The following is a 20,541-nucleotide window of genomic DNA, read 5'->3' as shown; positions in this document are numbered from 1 at the left end:
CCCCTGCTGGTCCCGGGCTGCCTGCTGCTCCCCTTCGGCCAAGTCACTGCCGGTGTGATGCCCCAGTGAGGCGGGGGCTGACGGCCGGACCACCAAGGCAGCCTCCAGCCTCGCGCCTCGGAACACCCCACGGTCTGCACTCTTGTGGCTACGTAAACAGGCTGCTGGATCTGGTGGGGTGCACACCATAGGGGGAATACCTGAATGTCATGAGGTCTGGACAGACACACAGGCCGCAGTAAGAATGTATTAACAGTATCTGACATGCCTGTGCGTATATCCAGAGAAAACTCCCAGTTCCAGAAGGTACATGCACCCCTGTGTTCACCGCAGCACTACTCACAACAGCCAAGACGCAGAAGTAACCTCAGTGTCCATCAACAGAGTGGATAAAGGTGATGTGGTACATACATGCAGTGGAATATTATTCAGCCGTGAAAAAGAATGAAATCGTGCCATTTGCAGCACAATAGATGGACCTAGAGATTATCATACTAAATGAAATAAGTCAGAGACAAATACCATATGATATCACTTATATGTGGCATCTAAAATATGACACAACCGAATTTCTTTATAGAACAGAAAGAGACTCACAGACATAGAAAACAAACTTGAATCGCCAAGGAGGGGAGTGGGGGGAAGGATGGTTGGGGAGTTTAGAATTAGCAGATGCAAACTATTATACAGGGAATGAACAAACAAGGTCCTGCTGCATAGCACAGGGAATGATATTCAGTGTCCATGATAGACTGGTTTAATAGGTTAAAAGTTTAACCCTGAAGCCAGGCTTCTGATCCTGGCTCTGCCACTGACTGGTTCATTTTCTTGGGCAAAATAATCTGGTTTTGGCTCAGCTTTCCCATCTATAAAGTGAGATGGTTTCAGCACCACCTCTTACAGGAAGTCCTTAGCTTGGAAATTAAATAAGCTAATGCGGTAAGTGGCAGGCACACAAATTACTAAAGTAGTGTTAAATATGGTTTGGGAGAAGAGCAAGCGGACAGCACCCTCACAGTAAAGCAGAACTGGAGAAAAGCTTTTTTCTTCACCACGATTGTGCGCATCCCACTTAGACTGGGCCAGGGCATTCCTGCAGTCTGCACATATGTCCAAAAGCTTCAAATAGGTTTGTAGAATGTAGCGAACCCAAATGGGCTTGTGATAAACTTTACTACAGATACACTGTAAAACTAGGTGAAACTGGTTTTCATTTAAAAATCTATAGAAACATGAAAAGTGACTTCCAGGACAAGGAGTAAACTCTTGTCCAAGCAAATAGTACTGAATAGGAAACTGTAACACTTGCTGTTGGAAAGATGGCAGATGGTCACACACACACACACACACACACACACACACACACCTATTTATTAAAGAGCTAACATTTTAAATGCCTGCCCATGTAACCTTAGATGCAATAATAATTAAAATACAAGTCACAGATGACAATTCCATAGGTTCAAGAATAAAGTCTGACACTAATTTATCATTTTCTCACTTAAACTACCTGATAACGTAGGCCACCTCTGTCGTGTCTGAGCCTTGCTACTTCCATGACGTAGTGGAAAGGTGGAGAGCTTTTTTAAAGGAGTGCTTTGTATCTTCGTTAAGAGTCAGTTAAGGAGAGTGAATCCATTCTCGATTTGCCAAAATCTTTTGATATTCAGACCCTGGTGAGCCCCTTCAAGCCGCTAAACAATAGAATTTAAAAGTGAAACAATGAATCTGTAATGTGGTTCTTATTGTTTAAAACTAATGGCTGGGATCACACCGTGTTGTTTCATTCGATCTGTGATGCAGAGACCACCCTTGCCCAGCAGGTACACCTCTCAAAACACATGTGTGTGCGCATACACACACTCATAACCATATAAAGACACATGCTCATACATACACACTCACACATGCACACTCATATGCACACACTCACGCACACATACATGCACACTCACACAGGCACACTCACACATACACATATGTACACTCATATACTCACACTCACGCACACATACATATACACTCACACATGTACACTCATATACTCACACTCACACACACATACACACACATGCACACTCACACATACACACATGTACACTCATATACTCACACTCACACACACATATATACATACATCCATACACACTCACACATGCACACTCATACATATACACATGTACACTCATACACACAAACATACATACACACTCACACATACACACATGTACACTCATATACACACACGCACACATACATGCACACTCACACATGCACATTCATATACACACACTCACGCACACATACATACACACTCACACATGCACACTCACACATACACACATGTTCACTCATACACACACTCATGCACACATACATGCACACTCATACATACACACATGCATGTACACTCATACACACATGTGCCCATACATACACACTCACACATACACACATGTACACTCATATACACACACTCACACACACATGCACACACAGGCACACTCACACATACACACATGTTCACTCATACACACACTCACACACACATACATGCACACACAGGCACACTCACACATACACACATGCACGCTCACACACACACTCACGCACACGCTCACACACGCCATCCAGACCGTGGGACGTGTCTCCCTCCCACGTGCTCTACCATCAGGCCCAGGGCTCCGCAGCACAGCCGCCTGAAGGTTCCGTCAGCTCCTCTGATGAACCCCCCAGAGAGCTGAGACTGCCCACTGTGACAGCAAGCCTCTGATCCCACACTGAAGTGGTCACGACCTCTCACATCTCCACGTAAATGTGCGGAAGACAGTGTGTGGGAACTCACCTCACCTGTGCATCATTATCACAGCCCTGGACAGAGGAACCTATTCTAGAGAGCCCAGCCCCGTGTGACAGAAAGCCCGAGATTCTGGCTGAGTCAGACCTGGGCCTTCACAAGTCACGTGGAGCTTCACAGATTCCTTTTAAAAGCTGGAGTAAAACAAGCTTCCTAGAACACAGCACAAAGGTAACCACAGTGATTTAGTTGCCTTTTCATATGTGTATAGACAGAAATGGGAATAAATAATTTTCTAATTTAGAATATGGTCACACAGACATTTACTCAGTGCATTAGTATAATGAGTTAATTATGCAAAGGGATATTCCAAAGCCTGTTTGTTGTGTTTTTTATAAAGTACATTCTAACCTCACTTCGGTGTTCACATCTGCCTCCTGCCAACTGTGATGTTCCCTGTGGGTGACGAGGGCTGTGATCAGACCTGACCTCACAGGGCGGTTTTACGACGTCTCCGGGGTGCAGGCCTGGACCCTGCAGTGTGCCCCAGTCCACCCTGTTCCGTGCGGGGCCGCGGGGATCAGAGAGCAGCCCCGGCCCCTCTCACGCTGCCCCCCTCAGGGTACATGGCACCTTACTTACGGAGCATCTATGAGGTACCAGGCAGGTTCCCGGCCAGTGTGGATACAAAGACATAGCTGTCAGTAGGAACAGAAACAGTCACTCACCACCCTGGACCTTCAGTCTAGACAAGAAAATAAATACTTTTATCACAGTGCCTGTACCAGAAAAGAGTCACGAGTCACCACTCTTGACTGAAACGCTGAGAGCACAGCCCCGAGAGAGGATGCTTGGGGATTCGCCGGGTCCGGGGCAGAGGAAAAAGGAACAGCGTTTGTGCAGAGCAGTCACAGGAGCACAAAGCCCTCTCAGGAACAGAAGCCAGGATGGGGTCCTCCGAGCTGCCCAGGCCCAGGATGGAGCCCCGTGCACGCCCCGGGAAGCCGGGTCGGAGGGCAGCTCGGCCAGCACAGGTCAGGGAAGCCGGCTTCTCCTCAGGCCCTGGGACAGCGGGACTAGGGAGATGGTGAGTCTTGCCCGTCACGTGACGGGCCACAGGTGAGACACTACTCTGGTGTGTCCATGAGGACGAACTTGGACGAGTTCCGCGTCTGAGTTGATGCATCTAGAAAAGCGCTGGCCCAGCGGTGCCAGCCAGCCAGCACCGCAGCCAGAGGAGCCTCTGGCCCACGGCTTAGGGACTCCTGGCCCCAGGAGCACCCAGGAGGCCTCCGGTCAGGCCCTGCTTCTCCCCCGTCAGGGCAGCGGGTGAGGAGGACGCGGGAGCGGGGCAAGGTGAGAGGTGCAGAGAAGAGAGGAAAACCGTGGCCCTGAGGGGTCGGGGCCGGCCCGCCTCCCGGGGCTCCCTGGGCCTTGGAGATGGACCGGGGCATGGACGGCCCTGAGGTGCATGCCCAGAGGTGTCTGCTCCCCTTCGCTGGGTTGAGCCTCCCCTTTCTCTTCCAACCGTTGCACACTTTAGTTCCTGAGCACATCCTAGTGAGCGGTGACTGCTTTGTGGTCGTGCTGGGCTGTGACGGGCTGTGATGTGATCGTCCAGGACTGTGGACCCTGGGACCAGCGGGAGCCACCCTGGTGTCCAGAGCCTCACTGTGCCTCCACCTTTAATTAAAGTCCACATTGCCCTAAGCTCGCTGTGCGTGTTCCAGGCCCACGAAACCCCTTCCCCAGTCCCGCAGGGGTCACTGGGGTCACCCGGGGCCGCGCGTCGGGTCTCTTCCAGGTCCCTACGTGCGGGCTGCCTTTCCTGTGCTGTTTGTAATCCCACCCCCCACCCCCACCCCCCATGGCTGCAGCCAAAGTTAACACCAACTCAGGCCCGAGCATCAGCACCTAAGACGTAAGCTCTAAGCTGATGGGGCTTCGTGTGTTTTCCCACAGTGATGACCAAGAAAAGGCAGCGAAAACTGATGTATGTCTAGCCCCTCTTACAATATAAACACGTGTGCATTCACTCCTCATTAAAATCAAACAGGGGGTCTGCATTAACCTAGACGGGTGGGATGGGGACGGAGACGGGAGGGAGTATCAGAAGAGGGGGATACATGTATACCTGTGGCTGATTCATGTTGAGGCTTGACAGAAAACAACAGAATTCTGTAAAGCAATCATCCTTCCAAAAATAATTAACTAAAAAAAAATATACAAGAACCTGAAAAAAAAAATCTCAGAAAGGGCTGGAAGCAGCGACACTGCTGAAACAGGGATTCGTGCAGTTCTGGCAAAATATCAGGATATGGCTCTGGAGTTGGGGTGACTCAGGGCCAGGAAGCTGAAGTTCCCCACCCTGAGTCACCAGCTAAAGGCCGACATCACCACGCGGGTCAGTCTAATGTCTTTTCTACAAAAAGACAGTAAGTACCAGTATCTCACAAACGAGAAGTGTCACTGCATGGTATCTGCAGAGGAAATCTCGAGCCACAGACTCTGAAACCACATCTGAAAGCATTTGTTTCCAGAAGTCCTACAGAATTCGCAGCGCAGTAGTCAGAGCCCATGTTTTCATTCCTGGAGACTTTGAGGCCAGCCCTCGGAAGGGACCGTGTCTGAGCAGCCCCCGCACCCTGTCCGGCCTGAGCGTCGGCCCCCAGGACGCGCAAGGCGGAGGCTTCAGCGCGGGTCCCAGCCTCCTCTCCTCCGCGCATAGGTCACTTGGTTCAGCTCGTGTTGCCTGGAGTGCTGGGGAGACGAACCGGGTCCTCCTGGCTCCCGAGAGGAGGCTGGGGTCTCAGACCACGCTTCCTACACCACCTCCAGGGCTGAGCCAGGCCACCGCTTTATAACCTCCCTGCAACAGGCGTTGGACTCGCTGATTCAACAGAGACTCTGAACTTGACGGAGGAGGAGAGTGAGGGCAGGAAGTCCAGCCAGTTCCCCTGACACGTCCCCGGAGCTGGTTCACCACCGAGGCCAGCAGCACCTGCTCTTCGGGGTCCCACCGTCCCTGTGACCAGGGGCGGCCGCCCGGCAGGAGGACTAAGGCCCGGACGGGACGCCGGGAGGGCGGTGGAGACGCAGGACACCCCGCGCCATGCCGAGCCGCAGGCTGCCTCTGTCTGGAGCACCCCCAGCCCAGAGACAGGAGGCCAGACTCCCAGGCCGGGAGCGCCCGAGGACAGCACCACCCCTGAGGGGAAGGCGGTCAGTGCGGGACCCTCCCCGCGGTGAGGGCTCCGTGGGGGCCGCCGGGTCTTCTCCGGCCACAGGAACCTACCGCTTTGGCGCAGTCGCCCTGGAGGCGGGAAGTGCATCTGTTTCCCGGCTGTCCTAGAGAAGAACCAGGACGCATCCTCCTCGAAGCCTTTTCATCAGCCAGATTTGAGGGCTGCAAAAGAAGGGATTCGTGCAGGAAGCAACTTTGTGTTGTAGAATAATTTTTAATTAAAAATAAATAAAACCTCTATTGTCTCTTGGACGTCCTCAGTATATTAAAGAAATTGCTCACTTTATCAGCCGAATGATTCAGAGTCATCACCAGTTAATGTGAAGTCTAGAAAACACATCATAGTAGACCGATTAAGAAAGGAAGAAGAATGAAAGAAAATTAAAGAAAATGCATAAAAACAACAAACTCTCAAAGACGTTCAGCTCAAGTATAAACAGGTTTGTTTCATTACATAATTGCTGGAGTAACTCCCTTTTTAATAAACACAGGAAACACACCTTATAAATCACACAGCAAGTTGTTATATAAGTGTTATATAATTGAGTCATTCTTAAGCAGCCAAATAATTAATACAGTGCCTCTCTTTCTGTTGTTCCCTGCACGGAAGGTTGTTCAGATTCCAGAATGTAAAAGGTAGTAACTTGCTCCTAAAACTCAAGGAATTAAGTGCCACATATGACAGGTAAGCTTTGACAGGCGATGCTCCACCATCTGAGGGAAAGGGAACGTCCCACTAAAATGTAACGTTACTGCGCCCTACCTCTGAGGGACACTGTGGGGGCCGCCTTCTCCTGTCAGAAGTCAGCTCTTGAATTCCAGGAACTACACGCTCACCATACAGTCTAAGCAGCCCAACTGCCATTTCTAAGAACTGCAGTAGAAATGGGGACACAATCTAGGAGGCACCTGTCTTTTGGGAAAAAAACAAAAAGCTGAATTTCTTGGGGTGTTCCCTAGCAGTCCAGCGGTTAGCACTCAGCACTTTCACTGTGGCCCTGGGTTCGACCCCTGGCATGGCCAAAATAATAAATAAATAAACTGAATTCTTTTTCTAATTAGAATTCTGCTCAAACTGGGGTCAGAACCTCTTAAAGTGGAGGAATTAAGAGTATTTGTAGACTCTTCCTCTCAATATCTGGTGGTTTTTAATACAGGAAAGGAGATTGCCTAGCATAAATAAAGATGCAGGAGCAGTGATTAAACTTGCATTTAAGGGGACAAACTGTCTTCGAACACTCTCATTTTAAAGTTGTGATTTGCATAAAATCAATTAATATGTTAATTATAAACAAATCCCATCCATGTATTAACTCAAACCTTCTATGCGTGTAACCTACTTGAACTTCCTCTGTGTAGGAAAATGTATAAAACCTCCTCTTTGACTCCTCTCTGTACTGACCAGCCCCTGTTAGTGACACGGCAGAGGGGGTGCTACCAGCGCTCATCAGATCCAGGCTCAGGACACACCCGGCTCTCTGTTGCGCCTCGCTGCAACCCTGTGTCCGCCCAACAGACGCTGAGGTCCTCACTCTGCTTTCAGTGCTGGTCAGAAAATAGCAGCCTGAGCCAGAGCGGCTCCGCCTTCATGGGACTCTAGCACCAGTCAGTCAGAAGGGAGATCAGCACGCTAAAAAAGATATGAGATGCATATGTGACAGGCATAGGGGTGCGTATACCTGAAGGCAAAGGGGGAAGAGGGCGGCGGAGAGGAGCTGGTTGGATGGCGTCACCGCCTCAGTGGACATGAGTTTGAGCAAGCTCCAGGAGATTTCGGGGGACAGAGGAGCCTTATGTGCTCCAGCCCACAAGGGCGCAAAGAGTCTAACACGACTTAGAGACTGAATAACAAGCTTGCATAAACAAGGGGCAGCTATTGTGTCCATTTTTAAAAAGTAGGATCTGGGATTCAATAACTTGTTCCAGGGCAGAGTGAATGTGCCACTGACCCAGAACTGAACTCCTGAAACTCGCAGTTTGTCAGATCCTGCAGCCCAGACTCTGAATCACTACACTCTATTACTTTACCATGACTCGGGCAGGATAAGGGCTTCCTGGGTGGCTCAGTGGGAGAGAGCCCGCCTGCAATGCAGGAGCCGCAGGAGACACAGGTTCAATCCCTGGGTCAGGAAGATCCCCTCGAGGAGAGCATGGCAACCCACTCCAGGAATCTTGCCTGGAGAATCCCCACGGACAGAGGGGCCTGGTGGGCTGCAGTCCATGGGGTCACAAAGAGTCAGACACAACTGAGCAACTTAGCATGCACGTGCAGGATAAATGTATATATATCTGGTTTCAATTTCTAATGATTGGGATAAATTACTAATCAACTCATTCAGAACTTACACTGAGCACCTTCCATGGGTCAGATATCAGGAATCCTGAAATGGGTAGGCATATGAGCTCTGCCTTCTTGGGGCTCGGTCATGAGACTTCAGGGCCAAAAAGAGAGAAAGAGTCCTCAGTTATCCTGCAGACACAGGAGGGACATGTGAACAAAGACAGGAGTCAGGGTCCTGCCCCTGCCCTGCTCTGACCAACACCGCCTCAACCCAACATCACAGCTGCTCAAACCGCTGATGAGCAGACACAAACAGCTTTGCTAGAGGAGGCAGAAGACCTGTTAGTTACTGAAGAATGCTCTGGGCACCTAGCATGTTATTACACATGGTGTCAGTTCCTTATCCCCGGAGCAAGGGCGGAACGATGGGAGAGGCCTGGGCTGGAGTCGCTTCTCCCTGACGGGCAGGCCCCCCCCGCGTTACTTGAGTCTCAGGCCTTCTGCCGCCCAGCTCCACGGCCACCAAGTTCACGGTCTTGAGAATACCCTGCAACTCCTGCCGCAGCCCCCAAGGGCACACCGTGGTTTTCAGGTCTGTCTGTAAATAAAGATTCTTTTTACAAAGATGAGGACAAACATCTCATTCATCCTTTCATCCTCATTGCCTGTTAATAAGTTCTTTAAAAAGAAAGCACAGTCGTTTGCAGACACACCTTCGATGCCCCACCTCAGCCCAGTCCCAAAGACTCCTCCAGGCCTCCGCCCTCGTCAGCGGCTCTGTCTCGTGAGCTGCGTCTGCTCAGCACCTTTTCTAATGCAGGGACATCCTTCTTGTTTTAATCTCCCTTCCTCCCAGCTCTTCCCTTGCACTGTCTAGGTAAATAACCTCAGCTCGGAGAGGATGATACATATGGATCAAAAATAACAAAGGAAGCAAATCTCCTACCACCTACAAGGCAGCTGACAACCCCTGAGACGCCCCCTGAGGAGGCACAGAAACCGCCCGCCCAGGGCTGGTCCCTCCTGAACGTGCGGGGACCCGGAGGGGAGAGGAAAGAACTTGGTGTCTGCACTTTTAATGATGACGTTTAAAACACGGTGCACCCCTGGGTGGGGGAATGAGCAGGAAGGCGACCTGGAGTGTCCCAGGGGTGCCAGGGCCGCTTGGGGGGCCAGGCAGGGGTGCCACGCTCCAGGAGAAGAACCACCATCCAACGCTGACAGCAGCACTGGACCCCGTGTCATCGGCTCTTAGGGGAACTCGGGAGGCTTCTTCCCCAACTGCCCGTCACCGCGATGTGGACGACACTTGGATGTGAAAGTGACTCTGGATCTTCTCTCGGAACGTCCCCAAGCCTTAAGTCAGGTGGCGCCTCCCTCCTGTCTCCAGAGCAGCCGACACCCGAGCCTGACTGTAGCCCCAGCCGCCATCCACAGGGAAGAGGCCTGAACTAGGGCCTCCCGGCCCACCGGCCGCCCACCTGCTCCCTGCTCACCCACCTCCCACCCCTCACCCGCAGCATCCCTGCCTTTGAATCTTTTGCTCAACCCAAGGATGTGTCAATCAAAATCCAAAAGAGAAGGTGTCAGGAAGCCAAAGGGGAGATAAAGATGGGAGGGGTGTGGGGGGAGCCGCGTCCTTGGTGAGAGTGGGCTCGCAGACCCCGGGAAAGAGCAAGGCCACAAGGGGCAGACATGTGGTGTTAGTTCCGCTCAGACCACCCCATGCCGACACTGGACGGCAGGGCGATCCCGCACCATTCGGGCATGCTACTGCTTCCGAGCATGAGACTTCACCGCGGACGGAAATCCTACTGCAGCTTGAAACAGACAAAGGGACGTGTGAAGTTACCCGGTTCTCGTACAGACGAAACAGCCAGAGGCCAAGAGCGGAAATACAAAACTTTTATTTCAGGTTCAAATTTCAAAGGGAAAAATATGCTAAAATATTATGGAATCCCGGGCCTAGGGAGAGACAGTAAAACCCCCACCACCAGGCAAAACGAGGAGTTAGTTATCTGACACAGAGGAACTGAGAAGTGACTGCTTTTATACGATACGTTTGCCGTGGAAGGAGGGAGACTTTCTGGCAGGAAGAATGAAAATAAGCAGATTTCTGTTTATCCCAACTCTCAACGCCAGCCCTTGTGGTCGCGTCTCTGACAGATTGGAACCCAGCTTGTGTGTGTCCCTGCGATGGCAGTTCCTCGGGGGCGCTCCACGCGGGGGTCCTCCCAGCATCTTGAGTCTTCCTCCTGCTTGTGATCTGGATGCTCATTCGCTCACGTGGGAAGGAGGAAGAGAGGAAAGGCGGAAATAGATGGTGGGGTGGGGGGAGGGAGGGCTTCTGAGCACTGGGGATCTCATCTTCTCAAGTCATCTCTGCTCCCTTTAGCGCAGACAGTTCAGAGCCGCCCGCGTGGGCTCCCCTCTAAGCACAGGTCTGCGGGGAAATGAGAACTCAGCTCCTGCTTGCCTCTGCGCAGATGCCCAGAAATGGCCTCCTGCTCCGAAGCAGCACATTGTTTGATTCCTAGTGAACCAGGCGTGGAAAGAAAGGCGCTGATGAAGATACTGTTAGTTCATTACGGGGAGACTCTCAGTTATCAAAGGATTGAAAGCGGACAGTTTTCCTGGTCTCAGGGAGACCCCAAGAGAAAGCAGAATACGTTTACCCACAACTAAAGAAGCGTTGGACTGCAAGGAGATCCAACCAGTCCATCCTGAAGGAGATAAGTCCTGGGTGTTCATTGGAAGGACTGATGCTGAAGCTGAAACTCCAGTACTTTGGCCACCTCATGCGAAGAGTTGACTCATTGGAAAAGACCCTGATGCTTGGTGGGATTGGGGGCAGGAGGAGAAGGGGACGACAGAGGATGAGATGGCTGGATGGCATCACCGACTCGATGGGCATGAGTTTGAGTAAACTCCGGGAGTTTGTGATGGACAGGGACACCTGGCGTGCTGCAATTCATGGGGTTGCAAAGAGTTGGACACAACTGAGCAACTGAACTGAACTGAAAGAAGCGTTGAAAGCATAGATTGAGTGTGAGATGCGTTTCCAACCTATTCGATAACATCTACTAAGAAAGGGCTCCTGTTCTCCTCACCTCCCAGGAGCCACATGGAGACAGAGAGCCTGGTGGTTGGGGATGGTTTGTGCCTGTGACTTCAGACATGGCCTGAGCCTGAGAAAACCCTGAACAGCTTTGATGCAGGACCATTAAAGAGCCTGGGAACCTGCACTGCGTTCTCCGTGCCAGAGGCAAGCAGCCCAGCAACCTTGGACTGCTACCTCCTCCAGGGTCAGGCCCCCTGCAGCGCTGCTGTCCCTGGATGTGCGCCCACCACCCCCTTCCCAGAAGAAGAACTTCCGTCCTCTTCCCTCAGCCTCACCACCCGGAAGAAAGTGCCTGTGGCCGTCCTTCCTGGGGACATGTCTCCAGTTCATCAACGTGGACGTGACAGGCCAGCCGGGCCTCCGGGAGCACAGACCGCGCTATCACCAGCCAATCCCGAGTCAGGGGGTCAGAGCAGAAAAAGGAAGAAAAAGGGGATGGAGGAAACAGCAGGTGTCAGCCAAACCACGACCCCCAGTAACTTAAACAACTGTGAATTTATGAGTGATATGAAGAAGCAAGATAGAAGAGCACGTATGTTGGCTTTTAGGGGGAAAGTGACGGGGCTGCCCAGGTTGACGTGGTGGCTTCCTTTGATCACAAGTTGCCACATGGAGAAAAATCCCCTCACAGCCCCTGACAGACCCTGCCCAAGCCCACCTGTTTGTGCAAACCCACAGGACAGTCCACACCAGGAGGGACCCTCGTGTGCACCGTGGACTCGGGTGATGACGCCTGCAGGTCCGCCCACTGTCACACAGGTACTAATACATCTGGTGTGGATGTTGATGGAGGCAAGGCTGTGCAAGGCAGGGATGGCATGTGGGGGAATTTTTGTGCCTTCCTCTCGGTCTTGCCATGACCCTAACTAAATAACATCAAGCCCCCTTTCAGTGTGAGCACAGCCAAGAAGGCCAGATAAGCAAGGTTTGCTACAGACCACAGGGAATGCTAATAATAATCTCAGTGGTATGGCCTGGTGATCTGTGTCCCCTGAGAACTTATGCTGAATTCTAACACCAAGGGCGATGGCGTTAAGGTGGGGGGCTGGGGCTTTGGGAGGTGATGAGGTCATGAGGGTGGAGACCCCATGAGTAGGATCAGTGCCTTTATGAGAAGAGACCCCAGAAGCTCCCTTGCCCCCTCTGCCACATGAGGACACAGTCTGCAGTGAACGGGAACTGAGAGAGACCGACACCGTTCATAAGCCGCCGTGTGTGGAAATTTTGCCTTCTGCAAATGCCAGCAACAGGAGAGTCAAGGGACCAGGGGACTGGTAACACCATCAGACCTTGCTGAATCCAAGCCTGTGGTTTTATTTTAAAAAAAAAAAAAAAAGCACAAAGAAAACAAAACCCCAGATTTGGGAGGCACGGACGTCCACTCTGCCACGCAGAGGCGGGACGGGCGAACCCATCACCCCGGCTCACCATTCTGAGCTCCCCCTTGAAAGTTGGTGGGTTTCCCAGGACTTTGTGAGGCAATTTATAACCCATTTTGTTTTCAAAGCAGAGCACATAAAAGTGCAGATCAAGAGCGCCGCCTGGTATCTGATACGAGGACGAGAACACTGCTGAAAGAAGCTCTGCCTCAGAAATGTCATCATCCTTTTGATGTTTATTCTCTCTGTAAGAATTTTTTTAATCTTTTGAATAGGCTCTAATGAGAAACGCATAGTTTTTAACTTCTGACTTTTTTAAACTCCATTTGAAAAGACTAACTGAAAAAGACCAGGTCCTTTTAAGTGACATGTCTGTGTCTGCGTGATTTTGCTCTGTCTTAATTACAACATGCAAGGGTGTCAGAACTAAAAAATAAAAAAGCTGGCAGATTAATGCTTTCTGTTGCTTAAAGTTTTTATCTATGAAACACACTGAGGATGTCTTCATTCCCATAATTGATCAATGTGCTCATTAATCTCTCATGGAATAAAAGCGTTGGAATCAATTTGCTTAGGAAACTTCTGAAACAGCCTGAGCTGCCTGAAAGACTTGCAGCTCAGCAGAGGGCCAGCACAGTGCTTCCAGGTCGTGAACTGTCTACTGACAGGCCACTCTGGGGAAGTCTCATTTCCATAATGGATCGATTTACTGATTTTTACCTCAAATTACATAAGTGCCTTCTAATTGATTGGTAAAGTTTAGAAAACCTGGGCTGCAAGAGTGATTTCAAAATCAACAAAGTGCTTGATATGCATGGAAACCTTACCTGGAGTCACTGCGAGGAGAAAGAGAGGACGTTTGCAGAGCCTCCTTCTTCACCGCCCTTAATCCGGGAGGATTAGCCAGAGCCCCCTCCTGGGTGAGTCCTGCCCCCGAAGGGACTGGGCCCCATCTTATTCCACAGGTCAGAGACATTCCAGATGCACAGAGATCTCACCTGCAATCCTTAGCTCCATCAGGCGTAGAGGCTGGAATTCACACACATGGCAAGTTAGATAGAACCTCCGCATGCAGAGACATGTCAACACCCTTCTACCTCGTTCTCAAAATGGCATAATATGGCTTAAAAAAATCACCCCCTCTTTCAGTTCAGTTCAGTTCAGTCACTCAGTCATGTCTGACTCTTTGCAACCCCATGAATCGCAGCACGCCAGGCGTCCCTGTCCATCACTAACTCCTGGAGTTTACTCAAACTCATGTCCATCAAGTCAGTGATGCCATCCAGCCATCTCATCCTCTGTCGTCCCCTTCTCCTCCTGCCCGCAATCCCTCCCAGCATCAGGGTCTTTTCCAGTGAGTCAACTCTTCACATGAGATGGCCAAAGTACTGGAGTTTCAGCTTCAGCATCAGTCCTTCCAATGAACACCCAGGACTGATCTCCTTTGGGAACACATTGCTAAACTTGGAGAAAGTGGCCCATTTTGAATATACTCACTAGGAGATCTCTTTCACATTGGAGAGTCCAATGTGCTCACATCCACTGGAATTTTAAAGTTAGTACAATGCTCTTATCTGATATATTTATTTCAAATGTCTAAACAGCTTTCTGCCTCTCTAGAATCTGAAGTCTAACGCGTGATGGCCTAGGAATCGGAGATCCTCACAGATTCAGGACACCAGCCAAGAATAAAATCTGCATCTTTAAAAAAAAAAAAAAGTAAGCAACAGCATCCCCAAGCCAGTGTCCAGGGCCCGGGTCCTCAGCTGGGATCAAGAAGCCGGGAGGCTGTGGCCTGGTGGCTCCCGAGGCAGCCCTGCAACCGCGCGCCGTGGGGAGGGGCCTCTCTCAGCACCCATCCTCAGAGTCTCTGACACAGTGACCCTGGGAGTTTCTCTGAAGAGAGCTGCTCAGATACCCTGTCAAGGAACCCATCATCACCAGATTGACAGCCTCTTCTGTCTATCATTGTGGGGGAGTAGATATTTTCGCCACTTGATTTTGTCCCCTTGATGCTGAGCTTAAGCTAAGCAGGAGAGATGTTATTGATGAAATGCTCTGTAGTGTATCAGCTCGCGTATGTCAGCTCCATCAATAATGCATGCCCTAGGGGCTAATGAAAGAGAGGAATTTTCACGTTTTTATAGACTATCAAACTCCAAACTGTCAGCTCTTCCCAATATAAACCTATTTTAATTTCAGTTTCTTCTGAAACACTTAGCTTCCCAACTGCTGTATGAAGGTGTTAATGAAAAGTGGGGTGGAAGAGGGCATATCGATGAAACGCAGAGCAGATGATTCAAGAGCGGGAATGCCTGTAAGGTCGCTGGCCTCAGGGTAGCAAGTGCTCAGGGCACTGTCTCTTCTGCCGACGACTTGCTGCATGTCTCTGCCACAGCTCTAGTTTCTGTAGTAAGTCGTGCATTAGGTCTTTAAGGTGCCTCCAAGCCGTCCTGGAAAACAGACTAATTACATGTCCTGGTTAATTGCATATTATTACAAGTTAGGAACCACAGGTTTAGTCTGGGCTGCAACGCGGTCTCTCTGTTCCCAGGTCTTCTCTGCTCTCTCCTCACTCGACGCAGGACAGATCTGCTCCCTGTAGGGAGAGTCAGCCCGGAGCCGAGCAAATCCCAGGGATGCCGTCTCGGCCACCGGAAACCTCAAAAGGAAAGTTATCGGTGGCAGTTCTGTGCTCCGTGGGCTTCCCAGGAGGTGCTCGTGTTGAGGAAACCGCCTGCCAATGCAGGAGAAACCAGAGACCCAGGTTTGACCCCTGGGTTGGGAAGATCCCCTGGAGGAGGAAATGGCAACCCACTCCAGTATTCCTGCCTGGAGAATCCCGTGGATGGAGGAGCCTGACGGGCTGCAGTCCACGGGGTCGCAAAGAGTCGGACACAACTGAGCGTTTGAACGACAGCCCAAGGGTGTCCTCGGCACGGAGAAGAAAGCCGGCAGGACCTCTGTGTCTGCGCTTCGGGGACTGGGAACAAGAGGGGAGCGTGAGTCTGACTGCTCGGTTGAGAAGCTGGGCAGGTGGAGGCTGGGGTTCCCTGGGGACAAACACAGATCCCCCCCCACCCCGTGCAGGCAGAAAGGAGCCCTCCACAGACGCGGCGAGCACGGCCCGTGGGGGCGTTTTATTTGCCCGGACTGTGCCGGGTCTCAGGTGGAAAGTTAAACAATTTCCTCGGGTTTTGTTATGCCTCAAAGGCAGACTTGGAAAGAATCATTCCATATCACTAAGCAAATAACCTGTTAGCGCGTACGTCCTTACGGACTCCAAGGGGCAGTTTGACAGAACCAGCTAAGGCAGCTGGCTCCCTCATCACCTGAAGGCCCTCCTGCCTCTCAGAGCCGTGTGAAAGCCTTTCTCTGGGGCTGGAATTCATAATTAGCCATCGTTACCTCTCAAATTGCTTCAGTTTAAATCTAGGAAGAGATTAATCTGTTCACAGTGATATTGCAGATCTAACAAAACGAGAACGGAGGCTCTGGAAGATGCTGAGAGGAACAGGCTTATGCTGGGCATGTCGGGGTTTAGTGCAGTCTGGCCAGCCTTCCTCCCCTCAAAATATCCTCACGAGAGCGAAATAAGATGCTCCTGCGTGTGCTGGCGTGCGGCGCAAGGTGCAGGATTATCCTCCTGCCTCCCTGGGGAAATGTGATGGTGTCATGGTCCCATTTTGTGAAGGATAAAGACAGCCTGATTGACAAAGCGATTTCCACGTTTCCAAGAAGCCAGAAACCCCAGGGCTGGACCGCGCCGCCCCGTGCCTCAGAACTGTCGTGCAGAATTGGCAATGGGGCTTACCTCTGAAACAGACATGACTGCTCGGAAATTGAGGTCACACCTGCTGAAATTGCCAGTGGACGTTCATCCTGCAAGACGTGCCATTAACGCAGTGAGGAGGCAGGGAGGCTAGGACCCAGCAGACACTCAGGCAGGTGCTCGACCCGACGGAGGAGAAGCTCATGTCTCTGACCGTCGGCACATCCCTCTTCACGGGAGAAAATATGAGCCTCATTGTCGGGAAAAACCTATGTTCTGTTTGTAAATTTTATTTTTGAAAACAGTGTTGAATACCATTGTATTATTGATGTTGGTATTTTCCTTAGGTTTCCTTAGTTGCGTTTACACTGCCGCTTTACTGGTTTATGATATCTGGGCCTAGCCATTCCCACCCAAGTGGAAACAACGCATTTCATACCAGTCAGTAACCCCAAGGTCACCACAAACCCCCTTCCCGGCTCCACGAACCATCTTAGGGGAAGTGGCTCCAGTGGGTCTGGCCTTCGAGCCTCCAAACAAGCATTACCTGGAACCAGGAGACCCCGGAGCAGGAACCAGGAGACCCGTGGAAGCCAGGGAGGGCCCAGAGTCACGACAAGAAGGAAGGGGGGAGTACCCCAGTCCACCATCCATGCACGGCCACAATTCAGCGGTGCTTTTATTAACTGCCCAAGTGAAGACGAGGCTTAATATATTCTGGATCTAAAATAATACAAAGAAACACAGCCGGGCAGGTGACAATAAACCAGCGTGAGCTGGAAAATGGGCTGTAATGGTTTTGCAAGCTCTCAGCACAGATCTGAGAGCTGGAGTCAAGTGCAAGGAGCTTTCATTTATCTGCGGGTGGGTGCTGAGGCCTTCAGGGCCTGGGATGCCACTGGGCCGGGTTGGACCAGGCTCTGTCCTGGGTTTTCCAAAGAGCCACCCTCCCATGGGGGACTGGGAAACCTCTGAAACCTTGTCGTGATCTTGGCTGTCACACATCACTCCTGGGTTTCCCTTTCTCCCGGCCACGTAGAGCTTTTTGAAAACCTTCACTGATAAGGTCTAAAACCCAGAAAGGCTCTATATAGACAAGACAGAACCTCTCTTTCAACTTTAGCCGATTTCACATTATTTAACCAGGTCAGAGTTTAGTAAGCGTCCCACCAGGCTCACTTATGGGAGCACCATGGTCCAGCAGCCCAGCCCTGGTGTGTGGGCATCAGAGGGGCTTGAGCTTTAATCCTGCTCTCCTCATGGCACACACCCCAGGCCCCGCCGCCCGGGGCCCAGTGTCCCCCAGGACCCTCGGGGCTGCCTCTGTGACATCTGACTTACAGGATAAACCCCTGCCTGCCTGCTACCGAAAGCATTTAGACATTACAGACAAACCCTATCCTTGCCCCATGAACACCAGTGGATTTAGGGGTTAGAGGTGGAGAGAAAAAGCAAGCAAAACACTCATGAAAGTAAACAGCACATGCAACATAAATCTATCAGTATAAAATTGACTTTGTACCCATGTGGGTGACAGAAATCTGGGGGGGAAAAGACAGGCCTGTTTAAAGAAACAGTGTTAAAAGGAAACTGTGTTTACCATACAATGTGTATATTACCTTGTTAAACATACGAGATTTTGTTAAAACATTTAGAAAGGAACAAACTCCATCTACATGCATGTATTTCCAAAAAACACTGTGTATCTCTGGTTTAATGTCATCAGGATTAGTTATGACTCATCACCTAGTCCATCCTTCAGGAATTATTTAGCCTTAGGCTAAATAAAAAATAGTTACTATTTTTCAGAGTACAAACAAGCAAACAAAGCAGAGAAAACGTAGATAATTACTCAAACAGTGCTATTTAAGGTACACTGCTGAGGAGCGCCTCCACGCACAGTTATTAATAGCTGCCTGCTCTCTCAGCTCTTGTCCATATGTTTACCATCCCCTCTTATTTATTCCTTTCTGTCATGAATATGCATCGGCTTCTCCTCCATCACACTCAGCCTGCTTAAGAGTAGCTACTCCTCTGAGATTTATACTCACTGTCAGTGCCTGGAGCTGCAAGAGGCTTCAGGAAACACCACACTCTAAGATTCATAGGAGGGCAGGCTATAGCCGCACAAATCACATCCGTGATCCGTGGGCCGTAATTCCAGCCAGATCTGAGCAGCGTCACGTCTGTTATCTACAGAAACAACCATGAATTACCTCTCAAAACTGTTTTTTCACATTTCAACAATACCACTTCTCTTCATATTCATAGGCTATTTTTGCAAAGAGATATTTAAGTACTGTGCTGGGAACATAGGTTGATTGGTGGTTTTATTGTGTGCTGTTTTAAATTGAATTAAGCATGCATTAAACCTTTTAAGATGAAAGCTATTTTCCCTTCTGTTACCTTTCCCCAAACATCAAAGGACTCGGCACCCACAAAATTGCTTCGGTGTTTCTTGAGTCTTGCTCAAGTTTCCCTGTTGTCTTTGGATGCTGCTGAGCTCAGAGATGAGTTTTTGCCAAATTTAATCACTATGCAGGTTCTCACCACCACAGGCATTTCTGTGCATTTCTGCTTTTATCTTAGTATTTCCTTCTTATTTTCTCTCTGACCTAACTATCCATCACTTTGTGTTATTTGTAAGGACACTCTTTTGTAAATTATCTATAAATAGTTCTGAAATGAGGAATGGGATAGATTGACCAAATGGATGGATGAACAGATAGAAGATGGATAAATAGGGTAGATCAATACAGAGGTGATAGATATCTATATAGTTGATAGATAGGTACATACATAAATAGATGATAGAATAATTCATGATGTTATTAGTCCTCTACACCTATGTAGAAGAACATGAATCAGATTTTTGGCACTGATGACGTGGTTTGACCACAAGAGGAAACCAGAATAAAGACGAGCAAGGAGTTATTTTCCTTTTACCACTTTCCAGTATTTTTTCTTTGCAATGAGCACTTGTTACTTTCAATAGTTTAAAATGCAGAGCATTAGCAACATGTATACTCTATAAAATAAATGCTACATAAATAAAATATTAGAAATATAAATGAGTCCATAAATATAAAGCAAATATAGCGTCGACATGTAATGTGTCTTTAAATTCTGCATATAAAAGGCATGAAGGCCGAAGCAGTGTACATTCCCATCAATAGTGCACAGGGCTGCCTTTTTTCCCACACCCTCTCCAAGTTGTTGAAAACCTAGTTTCTCATCTATTCTAAGGTGCCTGAAAGACACCTTTATTACATAAACACTGTATATTTGAAAGATAGTAGCAAATAGATTATCTAAGACTGAAGAGAGAGCAAAGACAGACCCACACTGATATTTAACTCACTCTCCACAAGAGTTTAGAGATACGTATTTTCCAGTAAATTTATATCAGAATATTAACAGCATGATCATTAACTGTTTTTATTAAGTGATTTTATTTTTGTTTGCTTAGTAGGTAAGATTTGTGGTAAATTAAAGTCCATGAGATTTTTAGTTAAATGTATTAATTATTTAGAAATAGAAGTGTTTATATTATATATGGTGGATACTTTTATTTTTAAACAATAAAAATAATAAAGTCTAGAGGAAATTTTTGATTCACACAAAACATTGAAGGTAAAAATGGCACAGACACACAAAATATATATACACATATACACACACACACAAACACATAGACACACACTTCTCACTTATTTTCTCCTGATTTCTCCTCTTTCCCCTACTTTGACACAAAATTCATGGATAAAATTTAATTTTAATATTATTTTAATAATATTAATAGTGCTAAATATTATTGTAAAGAAAATGTTTTACACCAGCTAAACAATCTGTCAACACAGTACTTTAAGGAACAGGATTTATACTGGGTTGCCAAGGCCAACATAGGAGAAAGAGACATTTGACTTTTCAAGGATGAATTTCCTAAA

The sequence above is a fragment of the Dama dama genome, chromosome 32 (genome assembly GCF_033118175.1).
Source record: "Dama dama isolate Ldn47 chromosome 32, ASM3311817v1, whole genome shotgun sequence".
Lineage (NCBI taxonomy): Eukaryota > Metazoa > Chordata > Mammalia > Artiodactyla > Cervidae > Dama > Dama dama.
This window is presented reverse-complemented; position numbering follows the sequence as displayed.